The sequence below is a fragment of the Peromyscus leucopus genome, chromosome 3 (genome assembly GCF_004664715.2).
Source record: "Peromyscus leucopus breed LL Stock chromosome 3, UCI_PerLeu_2.1, whole genome shotgun sequence".
NCBI classification, from domain to species: Eukaryota; Metazoa; Chordata; class Mammalia; order Rodentia; family Cricetidae; genus Peromyscus; species Peromyscus leucopus.
The window spans coordinates 154,476,143-154,492,597 of NC_051065.1; the positions used below are offsets into that span (position 1 = coordinate 154,476,143).

Genomic DNA, 16,455 nt, shown 5'->3' on the forward strand with positions numbered 1-16,455 from the left:
TTTGTTTGCAGACAATAAGCCTCCAAAAATCTGGATTAATTGTATAATCATTATAGAGAGAGTGCATAAATGTTCCAATTAAGAGGTAGACAACTAGGAGACATCAGGGAGAAAAGCTCTAACTATAGCCTGTCTACAAGAGATGTATTTTGACTGTAACAGGTCAAAAGTTAAGAGGATGGGATAAAAGACATACCATACACAGTGAGAAACACAACACCTGCCACAGCTGACAATGGAGAGGTGAAAATTAAGATCTCAATGGCCACATGGCTTTAGGCACACAGACTGGCACTCATGTGCAAACAGAAAAGTCAAGCTCCAGAGGCTTCTAAACATCCAAGAAAACGTGAATGGAAAAATGAAACAATGGTCAACTCATTTCAGAAGATTTATGTAAACCTACTACCAAAACTTCAAAAATAATTACAAGAAAACTATAAAACATGGACAGGGCACATAACACGCTGGTTGTGGTGGAAACTGGATGGGGGAGGCTGGGCAGAGGCTGCTGAAGAGCCCTGGCTATAGCAGATGGTCTGGTGAGTGCATGCCCAGCTAAGGGGAACAACCACTGCCATTATTATAATGAAAGGCCTTTGAAATTCTCCCAAACTAGAGCCTTACTGAAGGCTTCATTTTTCTGTTCTCACTACAAATATATGAAGAATTATCCATCTCCCAGTACCCTTCCTACCCTCCTTTCAAGTAATGTGGTTTTCCAGTATGTGTTAATGCAGTAGCAAAGTGGTGCTGAGCGAATCAGCATTCTCTTGTTTGTTAGTCTCAAGTCACAGAAATTATCAGTCACTGCTTTTACACGTTTAGTCTACTAAACCATGTGTGTTACCTCATCACATGGGCCAGGTTCACAATTGTCACAGAGCTTTTCCTGGAGAGCATCAGAACTGCTCACAACATATGCTGCTCTGCCTTTTGTCACACAGGCCAGCCAGTATTCCATCAGTTCACCTGACACAGCCAGTTTCTTCTTTACAAGAAGAATTCTTCATTTTGATAATGCTCTCCTACATCCCATCTTCCCCAGTTATCCTTCGGCACAGGGATATCCTAGGGCACACCATAGAAGAGAGCCCGTTTCTCATACTCAGGAACACAAAGTTTGAATAGTTCCTGCGTTCTGCACCATTGCCTCCAACTAAACTTTCCAATGATCAAAAATGTTGCAGATGACATTGAGTTCTCAACACAACACTATCTTTTAAATATTACCAAGGTAGTAGAAAACTCAAAATTGGAAGAGATGGCTCGGGAGGTGGGGTGGGGGGTGGGGGGGTGGGGGAGACTTGCCACAAGCCTGACAAGCCGAGGCTCATCTCTAGAACCCTGAGGTGGGAGAGAGAGACCTGGCTCCTGCAAGCTTTCCTCTTCTCCACACGTGTGCCAGGCACATGTGTACATAGCTATCCCCACCTCACACACGAATAAACATTCAAAAACTCAAAAAAAAAAAAAACCCAAAACCCCAGAATCAGAAACTTTTCTGCAAATAATGAAAGGCAACAAACAAACCAAATATATAGGGGTGAGGAAATACACACATCAAGGCACACAGAGAGAAAGGCTCTCTGCAGAGCAGAGGGGGTCTCAAGAAGCTGAAGCCCAGTCTCTCTTTGAGGCCTAGGGATTTTTATAAAATGGTAATAGATCATGATCATGCATGGTTTATCCCAAGAGTGAAAAATCTGGATTAACATCTAGAAGTCAGTATCACTTAGCACCAAATAATGCATACATACCCAACAAGCTTTTGACAAGTTCAACTCCCATTCTTGTCAAACAATCAACCTTCATTGCACTACAGCAATGTCCTTAATTACAGAAACTGAACTAGCCTACAGCAGGGCTGGGGATATAACTCAGTGGTGAAGTGCTTACACAGCATGCACGCACAAACCAGAGGGAGGGAGGCAGGCAGGCAGCATAAGATCCTGAGAACTCTGCCCAAAAGAATGGCAATAAGACAAAGATGCCCACTTCTCAACATTATACCAAAGGTCCCACCAATGTAGTACATGGGGGGGAAGAAATAGAGGGTAGAAAGAAAGAAAGGAAGGGCCAGGGTACAGCTCAGTGGCAGACTCTTTGACACACTTCTATGAGGCCATTTCCACCTCAATCTCCAGAGAAGGAAGGAGGGAAGGAGAAAAAAGAAAAAGACTTAAAACTTTCTAATCACAAGCTATATAATTATTAACAAAAGAAATCTAGACTTAGGTGAAGGAGTAAAAGGAGAAATATGATCAACATACGTTGCATGAAATTCTCAAAGAATCTACAAAAATGTACCTAAGAAAAGAACTCTTAGGTTGGTCTAGAAAGATGCATTTAAGTCAGTTTAGCAAGCTTATAGAATGGGTGTGTAATGAACAAAACTCAATTTCATCTTTATCTACCAGCAATAAAACAAATTACAACCGTTTTCTGATTTAATAATAGTAGGTATGAATGTGTGTATATGTGTGTGTATGTGTTCTATGGGGAGGGGGGTCCCATTGAGACTAAAAGAGGGAATCAGACCCCCTGGAGCTAGAGTTATGGGTGATAGTGAGTCGCTCAATGTGGGTTCTGGGAACTCTCACAGGTCCTCCCGAGAGCAGCAAGTCCTCTTAACCTCTGAGCCCTCTCCCTAGCTCCTAAAACTTTTTTTTAAAAAAAGAGTCCCCAAGTAGAATATTCAGGATAAACTTAAGGAAACATGCATATTCCATATAATGGAAATACAATGCAAAGAGAAATTAAATACCTAAATCATTTTGGAGACATATATTATGCTAATAATGTTGATTCTGTCTAAATCATAATTCCAGCCATATCCTCACTAGGTGCTTTTACAGATATTGGCCAGTGGTTCTAAAATTTATATGAAAATACAAAGGACCTAGAACAGATTAAGCAATACTGAAGAAGTCCAAGTTGAAGGACACATTATGTGACCCCAAGTAACAAAACTATAGTAATTAAGTCAGGCACAGTGAGGTGATTTATAGCTGTTGTCTCAGCTCCAGAGGCTTCAAGGAAGAGTCACTTGAGCCCAGGAGTTGGAAGATAGCCTAGACAACCTAGCACAACCATATTTCAAATAAAACATGATAGAGGGGGATGGAGAAGAGGAAAGGAGACCATGGACTTGGGGAGGGAGAAGAGAAGGGGGGGAAGAGAGGGAGGCCTATCATGAGCACACAAAGATAAGCAAACTGATCAAGGGAATGGGACCAAGAGTATGAAAAGCAGACTAATCCACAGTCCATCAATTCTTTAAGTAGCCTTGACTAGTCAGGAACTTGCTATGTGGACCAGGCTGACCTCAAACTCCTAAAGCTCTACCTGCCTTAACTGCTATGATTAAAGGTATACAGCACCACACACATTTGAAAAATATTCCTGAATATTTTTATTATTTATCAACTACCCAGCCTTACATTTTATTATACCAACACTAACAAATGAAGATTCGGAGACAAAAAAATATGTACATAACCAGACACATAAACTTTAGTAGTTATGTGTTACTAAATAAGTATGCATATTTACCATTCAAATAAATAATTGAATGAATAAACAAACAGGAGTGGCAGGAGGGAAAGCTCTTCCTCACAAAGAAGACAATTAGTGCAGAAAGAAGTGTGGATTTGAAAATCCACAATTCAAAGAAGTCTGCTGGGGAACAGCAGAGTTGAACTAACTTCAAAGAGAAAAGCAGTGTCTGGCAGTGTAGAGCTCTGGCAGGCCCCAGTTACACCCAACTTCACAGTGTTACCACTAACAAACAACAAACTGACATTATATGGCTCCTATTATGTTACACTGTGGAAAACAGAAGTATTTTTGGTTTTTATTGCTATCTAAGATATAAAACTGTTTGTTCGGCTGGAACCTCCAGCTTGCCCCTACATGACCTGGAAAGCCCCATTCCTGTCTCTCTACACCCGCCCACTCAGAGACTCTCCAAACAAACGGAAGGCACCAAAAACCCCAGTTCCCCATTTTTGGCAGCTGTGGCAGCTTTCTCCCCTGAAGTTACCAGTTGCCCAAGTTCCCACCTAAAGTGCTCAGCTTTTGACCACACCTGGGCACCAATACAGCTTGTGGCGAACATGTCATCACCCTTCACCTACAACCTATATAATCTCCCTGCCTTAGTTCGGGTGTGTGGCTTCTCCAGCCTCAATCTCTGGGACTGGAGAACCCACTCCGGAGTTGCTTTGCTCAAGTAAACCCTACTGTTCTACTTTCTCAATTTGGCTTGATCTGGATTACTGCATTGGTGGAGAAACATATTGGGTGGAGGGGGTGGAGGTAGAAAACCTATTACTAACCATGAGGCAACTACAGAGAAATACAAATTAGGAATATTCTAGAAAGTAAATGACCTGTGCCCTTCAAAGACACTGATGTCAAGAACAAAGAGAGATTAAGGAACTTCTCCATGTCAAGAGAGACTAGTAAACATGATAGCTAAATTCAGCATAATTTTTGACTAGAAATTGGACAGAGAAACCAGAAGGCAATAAAGAACCATGAGGACAACCGCAGACCCTCAACACCAGCTGTGAGCTTGGCCAACACTGTACAGGACAAAAGCTTGTGTATTCATAGAAAGAAAAAAGAAGGCCCCCATTCCGTAGGTAGAATGCAGCAAGTGGACTCTAGGAAAGGGCAGTTCCTTGTACCCTCTTACACTTTTCTGTAAGCTTGAAAACATACAGCAAAAAGCAAAATTGGAAAGGCTAAAAAAATGTTTCAAACAAATATTCTAGACAAAAAGCCATTAACCTTTAATGAGTAAAGGCTTTAGGGTCTGGGAGTTACAGCATGCCAGAAGCCCTGGGTTCAATGCTTATCATGACCAAATAAGGGAGAGGCTGGAGCACAGAAGAAAGGAGGAAGGGGAAGAGGTGGGAAAGGGCCAACTGTTTAAGTAAAGGTTTAAAAACATTAATACCCAACAGATTAATGGGAAACAGAGAATTCATAGCTAATTCATAAAGCAAACTAATGAATTTTAAAAAGGAAAAAGACAAACAAGTTAGCTTCACTAAAAAGTATGACAGTGAGACCTTTTTCCATCAAATCAGTAATTTTCTTGACATTGGCAGACTTCCTAAAATGACCATTCAACAAGAGTTAGAAATAGGAATAGCTATAGTCAGTTTCAGAAAGGCCCTTCAGCAATATGAATTAAGAGCCTTAAAAATATCTTCATTATTTAAGTCTGTGCTCTCTTAAAGAAATAATCTCTACTGTGCATTGAAACCCATGCTCAAAGACATCCACTAGGAGCTGGAGAGATGACTCAGTGGGTGAGAACACATGTGGTACAAGCATGAGGACGTGAGTCTGGAACCCAGCACTCACATAAAAAGCTGGTTGTGGCCTGTGACCCCCGAGCTGTCAGGGTGTAGACAGGAGGACAGCTGGACCTTGCTGGCTGATGGATAAGATGAAGGACAGAGCAGGACACCTGACATCCTCCTCTGGCCTCCAGGAGTGCAGGCATACCTGCCCCACATACACACTCTGACACATCCATACACACTCCAAAAACAAAAGACACTCATCAAAGGGGATTGATAGTAGTAAAATCTAAATTCTTTAGAACAACCCACATGTTCAGCAATATGGAAATTGGGGTATAACCACAAAATACAATATCCTGTCATTAAAAGATATTAAAATGGGAAAAAAAGATGCAAAAATGTCAAGAGATTAAAGTTTACAAAAGGGTATTCCAGATGATCTTAAGTAAAAAGGAACTCATTAAAGCCTAGATGTTGAGTACTTAAAGCTAACAATCACTGAAAGTATCGATGGGGTTTGAAAATCTGATCTCGTCTCCCACTGATCTATGAGCTCTACCTTGCCCACCCTTCTACCCATCCAAGACAAAGCTAACGTTCCTCACCTGGGGTGTCCTCCCACTTTCCCCTGAAGGCCTACGCCTTCCCCAGCTACATGCAGTAAACACTGGGTGTTTCACATCTACAAAGGTTTCCACTTCACTTCTTACATGCAAAGAAATGGACTCCAGCTATTACACTAAAGACATCTTAAATGTGGCAGTTAATCCAACAGAAGTTTCATTTTTCCTTGCTTCTTTCAAATAAGAAACATTAAGAAAAACAATCCCTCGAGTGTCTTTCCCTACCCAAATTCCCAAGGCAGGCTCTGACCAAACAGTACACAGGCAGCACATACCTGACCATGGTCTGTGAAGTGTGTCATCTGCTCACTTTCTTGTCAAAAGACATTTAACAGTCAGATCACTAGGCACCACCCCCCAAACACGCCCATCTGTGTGTGCAGCAGCAACTCTGCCCTACCCCTAAGTCCACCTTCCACTTGTATGCTTTCCACCTCAATATTAGAGCACAGTGGTCAGGGGAGAGGAGGATGTGAGCAAGGCTGGGCACACCTACAACCAGACCAGGAGCAGGATTACCATAATCTAGCTGAGGGCCAGAGGGGAGGCATCAGTGTATATCGGTGGTCTCCAACAGTGGTGATCTGTCAGCCCAGGACCGGTGAGCCTTGGGGGCATCTTGGCTTGCTTTGTAAGTGCTACTGGCAGTTGGTAAGAGGCCAAGGGTGCTAAGATGCACAAGGAAGCTCCCCACACAACGAAGTTATTCTCATGGCAGTGTCCAATTCAATTCAGCAGGAAGGAGACAGTGCAGGTTTAGGACAGCTGTGTAGTTTGTGTAGTTTAGGACCTGTAAATACACACACACACACACACACACACACACACACACACACACACACAATCTTAATCACATCTACAACAGGGTGGGGGAACTGTTCCTTTGGGTACCAAAATTCTGCCTAAGGCATGGAAAAGAAGAAGTTATAACTGAAGAAGAGTGGTGTGCATGCCTTTTCCTGGCATTATCTTGGGTTTCTTCACATGCTGCTCCCAAGCAGCAACAGTGAGAAGATAACAACTATCAAGACTGCCCAGGCTGGCAAACACCTCGTTCAGAGCTGGCAAAGCCCCACAGAACGATGACAAGTTGAGCTGAGTATCTCGACAGGACAGAAGGAGCCATATGCACAGGCCCAGCTTTGAGCATCTGGAGAGAGGTGGCAAGTACTGAAGGCCAGTGCTGCTCCCAGGAGAATCATCAAGAAGAGCAGACAACTTCCAGAAGTGGCGCTGTAAAAACTAGTAACAAACAGTACTCAGCCTGAACTTCCACCCACGCCAGATGCAAGTAAAAAAGCACTCAGAACACGGCTACATTGTTAAAGCTTAGTTACTGTCATGACCGATGAGTCACACAACAGGGCTTCCTTATTGTAACATGTTTATCGAGCAATGATTTCCTCTGATGAACGCCAGATGGCTGGGAAGTCCTCTAGCACCATCCCTGGCTGAGACATAAATAACTCTGACCTACCTCTCAAATATCATTTGCCTGTCTGATGTAACTTTTGTCCCGTGTTGGGGCATACCTGCCACTTAAGGTGGCTCACTTCAATGCTAAACAGGAAGAATCATTAGAAACTTGCCCACTAGAAGTCAGCAAGGTAGTATATACATCAGTCCTAGCAGTGGGAGACTGAGGCACAGTTCAAAGCCAGAAGAGGCTACAGAACTCTAGCCTGCCTTAAAGAAAGAAAAACAACAAAACATGGAGCTGGGGATGAAGAACAGCTGAAGAGTGCTGCTTCACAACTTGAAGTCCTGGGTCCAATCTCCAGCACAGCTAAGAAAAAAAGAACACAGAATGTGTCCACTGTACTGATCAATAGAGCCTCCATCTGAACATGGTGATCTGAAAATATGAATGAAGCTTAATGATTCTCAGCACATCGGCCCTGAAGTTTCTCTCACATCATCTGGTCCTCCAACTCCAAGGCTCTTTCTTGTCTAGGCTGTAAGACAGCCTTTTCTCCCACACAGTATTACCCCGTGACAAGACCAGTACCACAGCTCAGCAGGCTGAAGGTGCTCGCCACCAAACCTGCGCCTGAGTCTGATCCTCAGATCTCACATGCTATGAGAACCATCCCTTGACCTCCACAAGAACACACACACACACACACACACACACACACACGCACGCACGCACGCACGCACGCACGCACACATGCACGCACGCATGCACGCACATGTGCACACACATGGGGAGGTGGGGGGCTACACACAGGTACACACAGGTAAATGTCAAAAAAGAAAGGGGGAGGGAAGGCTGGAGGAAGTGGGGGACAGAGAGAAAGAGAGAGAACCAATGATGGCCAGTTACAGAATGGCAGAAATAGGTGAACTGGAGACCAGTCTACTGACCGCCAGTCTCACCTTTATATCAGCAGACAAGGCAGAAAGAAAAGCAAGAGCCCGCCAGTGCTCAAGCGGCCACTCGGGAAAGCCACCACTCGGGAAAGCCGCCACTCGGGAAAGCTGCCACTCGGGAAAGCTGCAGGTGGACTGCAGATTCTGGGTCCTGCTCCCGGAGTTGTACCAAATAGTAAAATGTTATGGAACAGGACTGCAGTTTCTTAGAAGTTTTGTGGTAAAATTAAAAAAAAAAAAAAAAAAAAAAAAAAAGTTTTCAGCTTGATAAGTTTTTTTAAAATCCCATTTTGTAATTATTCATACAATAAATCTCTAGGTCAAATGTCAACAGCTGGTGTGTGCTCTGTATAAGTAGATCTCAGGCCTACAATAACTCAGTTACTCTTCACAATGACTCCTATGGAGGGATCCCACAAGACATTGACAAACCCGGGTCAGAGGTGATATGGCAAAATAGGAAACAGTAACCAGTGACACTCCTCTTCCTACCAAGACCTTATTCTATCTGGGTAAGTTTAGAACATCCTTACACCTGTCAAAACAGGATTTAACTCAAGGCTTCTAGTAATTCTTTAAAGTATTTGTACTTAAATAAAATCTCAAGTAAAAGTTACCCTTCCTGGGAATATACTTAAATTACATTTTAACAACTCAGGATAAAGTTTAAAAGTTTATAGTAAGTAGCCTCTTGGCAGAAAATGGAAGGTCATTTCAACTTGAAGATCAAGTTAGGTTATTAAAGCATCAACTTTTGCACCGATTACCACAAAGATACACAAAAGAAGCCAGCCTCTAGTGAGTAGCACAGTAAGGCATGCAGCGCTGAGACAAGCCTAGCTAAACGGAGCTTCATATTCTCAGGCATTTCCCAGAGGCTTCCAAGTCAGCGATCCTGTACTTTGAACTGAGAACCACGACTGAAAGGGACTCTGGTCGGCCTTCTTCATGAAGAGTGTTGTGTGCTCTGTGTCCAAAGAAGAACAGAACAGTCTGAGGAGTGGATGAGCCGGAGTCAATGCTTCTCACTCACTACAGTTCACTGTTCCTGAGCCATCAATAAGATGTTAGATTCATGTGACTGAATCCTGGTTATTATTATAGGAGGAGTGATGTCAGTGATTTCAGGTCTGGCTTGGAATGCCTTTCAGCATTCACTTGGGACCCTCCAGCTAACTCTCCCTCTACCATCCTGGCATACCTACAAGTGGGAGAAGAGAATAGCAACTTCTGTTGAATTTTGCATTACAAAAATACATAGTTGTTGCTATTGTTACTACAACACAGTATAAATTGCATAGTTCTCAAAATTCTGGGTACAAACAAATCATCATGTTCTGATTTCATTGGTCTGGAATGACAAAAAGCTTTCCCAGAAAAAATTAAAATAAGGTGAAAATCAGGGGAAAAAATTAAAATTTGCACTTGAAAAATTAAATAGGGGGAAAATTAGATAATTAAACTTTTTTTAAAGAGATGAGATATAGTCATAGCCTCCTAGGTGACTCTGTGGTTCAACAATGGGTCACTGATCAAATATTAATGATTGATTTCACTATGCCTGAGAATAGGATTATGAACACAGCTCAAGAGTAGAGGAAAGACAATTAAAGAGTTCAAGATGGCCAAGTCCTCCAGTATCAAAACAAAAAGACAACATACAAAGCACCTACATGTCATTAACAGAAGCACAGCTTCAGTAAACATAAGGCAAACAATTGCCACTACCCAACACAAATCCTCTTTGACCAGACAGTCCTATTGAGAGCTCTATAATATTATAATAATTCCACAGTGTTTAAAGACATATACACCAGAATGGTCACTGCAGCACCACTATGGAAGGGGAAGCTGGAGCACACTAAATGAGTACCAACAGAGAAAGACATGGACAACTGCTGTGGGGTGTCCTGTATGTGGTGCATAAATAAAATGCTGATTGGCCAGTAGCCAGGCAGGAAGCACAGGCAGGACAAGCAGAGAAGAGAATTCTGGGAACAGGAAGGCTGAGTCAGGAGATGCTACCAGCCGCTGCCATGAGTACCAACATGTAAGATTCTGGTAAGCCACGAGCCATGTAACAAGGTATAGATTTACAGAAATGGGTTAATTTAAGATGTAAGAACTAGATAGTTAGAAGCCTGAGCCATTAGGCAAAACAGTTTAAATAATATAAGTCTGTGTGTTTATTTTATAAGTGCGCTGTGGGACTGCCAGGGGCTTGGCGGGAGCTGGAGAGAAACTCTCCAGCTACAAACAAGTTATGTATTTGAGTATCCACACCATCTTCTCCCCACAATTTTCCTTCTTCTTTGGGATGCATCCAGACTGGCCTTGAGTTTTCAATCCTCCCTCTATCAGCTGGTAAATCTGAGTTGTTTCTCCTTCTGAGCTATTCTAAATAGCACAGGTTTATGTGCAAGGTTTGGCGTGGCTATATTTACACTCTTCATGGGTGTATTATCTGGGAGTACAACTGTAGCGCCATGATGTATCACTGTATGGAAGCACCAGAGAAACTGCCAGACTGGTTCACATCCCCTGCCACACACACACACACACACACACACACACACACACACACACACACCAGACATGGAGAGTCCAATTCCCCACAGCCACACTAACACTTTTTAGATCCATCTTTTAAAAATGATGTAGAACTTCACTGTAAAATGAGGGGGCGGGGACTACTGAGGATTGAACTCCTGGCCATGTGATTACTAGCCAAGTTAGACTTCTGATTACATCTTCCATCTTCATTGTGATCTTTATTTGCATTTACCTTCAGCATTTTTCTATGTTTATTGGTCATTTGTCTTATCTAAAGAAATACTCATTCAAATCCTTTGCTTATTTTTCTGCTGAGCTTGCTCTTTACATTGTTGAGGTTGGCATGTCAGTGGCAGAATAAGATAGCACAAGGTACTTACTACTGTTTTGCTGATGTATAAGAGTTCTTCAGACACAATGACACTGGACCTTCATTAGATAATTGATTTTCTTACAGTAAACAGTGGTGAGCATACAGACAGGGTAACAGGAACTTTCTGACACTGCTAATAGGAGAGTGAAACAGTCCAACATGAAACTACATGAAAACACAATCCAGTAATAGTTAACAGTGTGTGCCAGCCATGGCTGTATACACCTGTTACTCAGCACTGGGAGAGCTAAGGCAAGAAGACAGTGAATGAGGATATTAAGTCTGAGCTACCCTGGGCTACACAGGAAGACCCTGTCTCATTTAATAAATAAATAAATAAAAAAAAGATGCTGGTCCCTTTGCCTCTCACCAGCCTCTGAACCCACTCCACAACAGCAGGCCTAGTCACGGACATATAGATCATGCACCGCCTCTTCTTGGGCTAGCCTCAGTCATGAAGCCTATGCACTGGCTGGCTCTGGTCTAGCTCCAGTCAACCAGCTTCTGCATCAGGTTACAATCTCACACCAGACATACAACTGAAGAAAAAAGTCTACATGACTAGACTATAACACAAAAACACAAATACGAAAGGCCAAGACATAATGTCCCCCCTCAGCCCTTATATATATATTTCTCCAATGGGAATTACTTAAATGGACTCCAGGATAGAATTTAAAAGGACAATCACAAACTTATCAAAGAATTCAAAGGAGTTTAAAAATGATGGGGAGGGGGGAATGCCTCCATGAATTTAAAGAAGATTCCAATATATACCTAAGTGATGGCCAAGAAATATATGACTTAATGAAATGACAAAGACAATTCAGGATTTGAAAACTTAATTCAATAAATAGAAATACTGATGAGAACACAAGCTGAATGAAACTCAGTAACACAACTAGAAAACTCGAGAGAAAACTGTATAAATAGAAGGGATCAAAGAGAAAGTAGATCACTGGGACTTGAAGATGTGGAGGAATTGAACTACTCAATCATAGACTACAAAAAGTTTAAATAAAAATAAGAAACAAAATCTGAAAAGAACACAAAAATGTTGGGCACCTAGAAAAGATGACCTCTTCTAATTATAGGCATAGATGAAGAAAAAACTCCCAGGACAACTGTACAGACCAGATCTTCAACAAGACCACAAAACAAAACCTCCCCAAATTAAAGAAAGACACACTCAAGTAAACCAAGACATGACCATTAAAGAAACTCCCCACAGCAGATTGTAGTGAAATTATTTAATAGATAGAACAAGGAGAGTATAGTGGGAAAAGAGAGAGAAAAAAGCCTCAAGTCACACATAAAGGAAAACCCATCAGAGTAATAGCTGATTTCTCAATGGAAAAATTTAAAAGCCACCAGAGCCTAGAGCAATGCACTTCAAGTTCTAAAAGACCATGGATGCCAACATAGACTACTGTAAAACACCTGTCAGGGTTGAAGAAGAAAGAAAAACTTTTCAGTATACAGACTTAAAGAAATCATTTCCAAGATGGGAGAGATGGCCCAGCAGTTAAGAGCACTGGATGCTCTTCCAGAAGAACTCAGTTCAGTTTCCAGCATGCACATGGCAGCTCACATCTCTCTGCAGCTCTAACTGTAAGAGATATGATGCACTCTTCTAGCATCTGCAGGCATTAGGCACATACATGGTGCACAGACATCTATGCAGTCAAACACTATACCCATAAAGTAATAAAAAAAAAATAATTTCCAACAAACCAGCCCAATAGAATATATTAGAAGCAATACTTAGGACTGAAGAGATGAATAAGCCAAGAATACAGAAAGAAAACTAATGAAACTCTAATTACTGAAACACAAAGGAGGACTAAGAACATAAACAGCAGAACAAATGACCAACCCTCCCCCAAAGTGACAATCATCAACAAACACCTTTAAAACAGCAACTCAAAGCACTTCAAGTTCAAAGCATTAATAAATAACCCCAATTTGCCAATTAAAAGACACATGTTTGTGAAATGGGTTAAGAAACAAAATCCATCTGTCTATTGTCTACAAGAAACATCTTACTTTCAAAGATAGGAGTCACCTTAAAGTGAAAGGATGGAAAGAATATTTGAACTGCCTAGTTTTCTGTCAACTTGACCCAAGCTAGGGTCATTTGGGAAGAGAATCTCGACTGAGAAAATGTTCCCATCAGATTGGCCTATGAGCAAGTCTGCCGAGCACATTCTTGATTAATGATTGATGTGGAAGGGAAGGCCCAGCCCACTGAGGGCAGTGCCACCCCAGGGCAAGTAGTCCTGGATGCTATAGTAAAGCAGGCTGAGCAAGCCAGTAATCAGCACTGCTGCATGGCCTCTGCCTCAGTTCTTGACTCCTATCCTGGCCTCTCTTCACAATGCACTTCAAGCTATAAACTGAAATGAACCCTTTTCTTCTCAGGCTGTTTCTGGTCATGCTGTTATCACACCAACATAAAGAAAACGGACACAACATTCAAAGCAAATGGGGACCAGGAAGCAAGCCAAGTGCCCCTATCCTAACATGACAAAATAGACTTCAAATTAAAACTAACGTCATCCAAAAAGGAAAAAAACTCGAAACAGTACATTAAAATCAGACTAAGATGGGGCTACCCACTATCCCTACTCCTTCTCAAGACAGTGCTCGAAGCACTGGCTAAAATAAACCGAGACAACAAAATTAAAGGGAAACAAAAGGAAAAGAAATCAAATTACCCATTTGCAGATGGTACAGTATACATAAGCCATCCCCAAAATTTCATTAGTACACTTCTAGAAATAATCGACACTTTCAGCAAAATGGCTGGACACAAAAATCAACTTACAAAATTCAGTACCCTTTCTTACACCAACAACAGTTAGAGAGAGAGAGAGAGAGAGAGAGAGAGAGAGAGAGAGAGAGAGAGAGAGAGAGAGAGAGAGATATCGTGGGCCCAGTCCCATTACCTTCAATGAAAATAAAAATCTAGGAATAAACCTAAGCAAGGAGGTAAAAGACCTCTACAATAACAACTTTAATCTCTAAATAAAGAGAATGGAAATGCACTAAATGGGAAGGCTTCCAATGCTCTTAGACTGGCAGAACAGATATTGTGAAAATGATCATCCTACCAAAAGCAATTTACAGATTCAATGTGACCTCCATCAAAATCCCTATGAAATTTTTCCCAGAAAATTTTTTTAAAATCCTAAAATTCATATTGAACCACAAAAGACCCTGACTAGCCAAAGCAATCCTGAACACAAAGAATAATGCTGGAGGAACTGCCACTCCAAACTTCAAGATATGTCACAGAACTATCATTAAAAAAAAAAAAAAAAAAAAAAAAAAAAAAAAAAAAAAAAAAAAAAAAACTCAACATGGTCCTGGCACAAAAACAGAAATGCAGAGCAATGGAATATATAGAATGGAGAAAATACAGTGTTTTCAACAAACCATGCTGGGAAAACCAGAACGATACGCAGGCAGAAGGAGGGAGGAGAGAGAAATCACATCAAGGATGTTTGGAAAAGACAGAGGGAAGCAGACTGTTTTATGTTCACTTAAAGTCACACAGATACACATCAATGTATGTGCGTATGTGTGTGCTGGTTTAAAGGACGTTCTGCCACTTGGAGCGACACCACAGGCTGCCTAACAACCCATGTCAGTCATGGAAGATTCCCTCTGGAGATGCTCCTCAGGGGAGCCCAAGACCCCCAAAACAATACAGGCTATTGCCCCTGCTCCTGGGTGCCTCCCAGAATTTGAAGGTAACTCCTTTTTGCTGATGACAGCGCATATTTCAGACACAGGACTTGGAGGAATCAAGCTCGACGTGATCTGGAAACCTCTTCCTTAAAGACCAGCTCTCACAGCACTGGAAGGAGCTATACAATCTGCCAATGGAGGGAAATGATCACTAATCCTACCCAGTTATACCACCTATAAACCTGATTGGCCACATATCCCAAAAGGGGCAATAGTGGCTGTGGTGGTCTGAATGAGAATGCCCCCCCCCATAGGCTCATATATATGAATGCTTGGTCCCTAGTTGGTGGAATTGTTTTGGCAAGGATTAAGAGACGTGGCCTTGTTGGAGAATTGTAGCACTGGGAGCAGGTTTTGATGTTTCAAAAGCCCACACCAGGCCTAGTCAGTCAGTCTGCCTATCCCCAGGCACAGGCACCTCACGCCCGAAGATCAGATCTAACCTCTCGGCTACAGCTCCAGTGCCATGCCTGCCTCCCTGCTGACATGCTCCCATCAGGATGGTCACCGACTCACCCTCTAAAACTATAAACAAGCCCTCAATTAAATACTTTCTCTTACAAGTTGCCTTGGCCATGGTGTCTTTTCACAGCAACAGCAAAGTAACAAAGGCACTGACATACTGAGAGTCACCAACAGCCATCTAATTGGACTTAAGGCCAGCCCACCAGGAGGAGTAAAGTCTCATATTACAAATCTAGTCAACTACCCCTGACTGGTGAGGTCCATGGATCATAGAGGGGAACCTACTTTAGTAAATCAGCATGATTTCTAACTACACAGTAAAATACTCATCCTCATAGCACAAATAAGTGTAGGTCCCACCCCTCATCAAAGAAGCTTCATTTTGTGACAAACAGAAACCATTACAGAAAGCCATAACTGAGCAAAAGGCAGAGAACAGCTGACTGTGTGGTGACCAGCAGCTCTACGTGACACATCTACAACCCAACCTACAACTAAGGCTCAGGGAACACATCAGGAGAGGGTGGGAAGACGGTAGGAGCCAGATGACCAGGATGTCGGGATGTCTGCTGCTGCAAGACACTGGCTTCTGTATATAACAGGGAAGCTGCGGCCACAAAATCTCAACGATATGGTTTCTTAAACAAGACCTGAACAATGACAGCACCTTTTGACATGCCAGCGTGAACGGGGGAAATTTCACAAGGCTCCTCCACCTTTGGATGAAGAGCTACAGGCAATCAATCTAAGAGGGCAGATCAGTCTTTTGCAGGGACAAGCTCCCTGATAGGTTATCCAATCCTCCAACCTCCAATGGTCAGGTTTAACACATATACATATAAACAACACTAAAGGGACCCAACAAGTTGTATTCATAAACGTGTGCGTGTGTGTGTGTGTGTAACAATAATAAAGAATAAAAGGCCATGAATTTAAAAGGGAGTTGGGAGCACAAGGGAGGAATAGAAAGAGGGAGAGAAATGTAAATACTGTA

General features: G+C 42.1%; 1 protein-coding gene across 4 annotated transcripts in view; it reads right to left on the bottom strand.

Moving 5' to 3' along the window:
- The window catches only part of Marchf8 (membrane associated ring-CH-type finger 8), a 76,354-nt gene that overhangs the window by 57,792 nt on the left and 2,107 nt on the right, over positions 1-16,455 (bottom strand). For 2 of the 4 annotated variants that reach the window (XM_037204243.1, XM_037204242.1), the window contains exon 1: positions 6,220-6,301. The exons of 1 other annotated variant lie outside the window; for it this stretch is intronic. The gene's annotated coding sequence lies outside the window, so the exon portion shown is untranslated. Of the gene's footprint in view, positions 1-6,219; positions 6,727-16,455 lie in introns of those variants that run through there. One more of the 4 variants, XM_037204244.1, reaches the window with a different exon arrangement.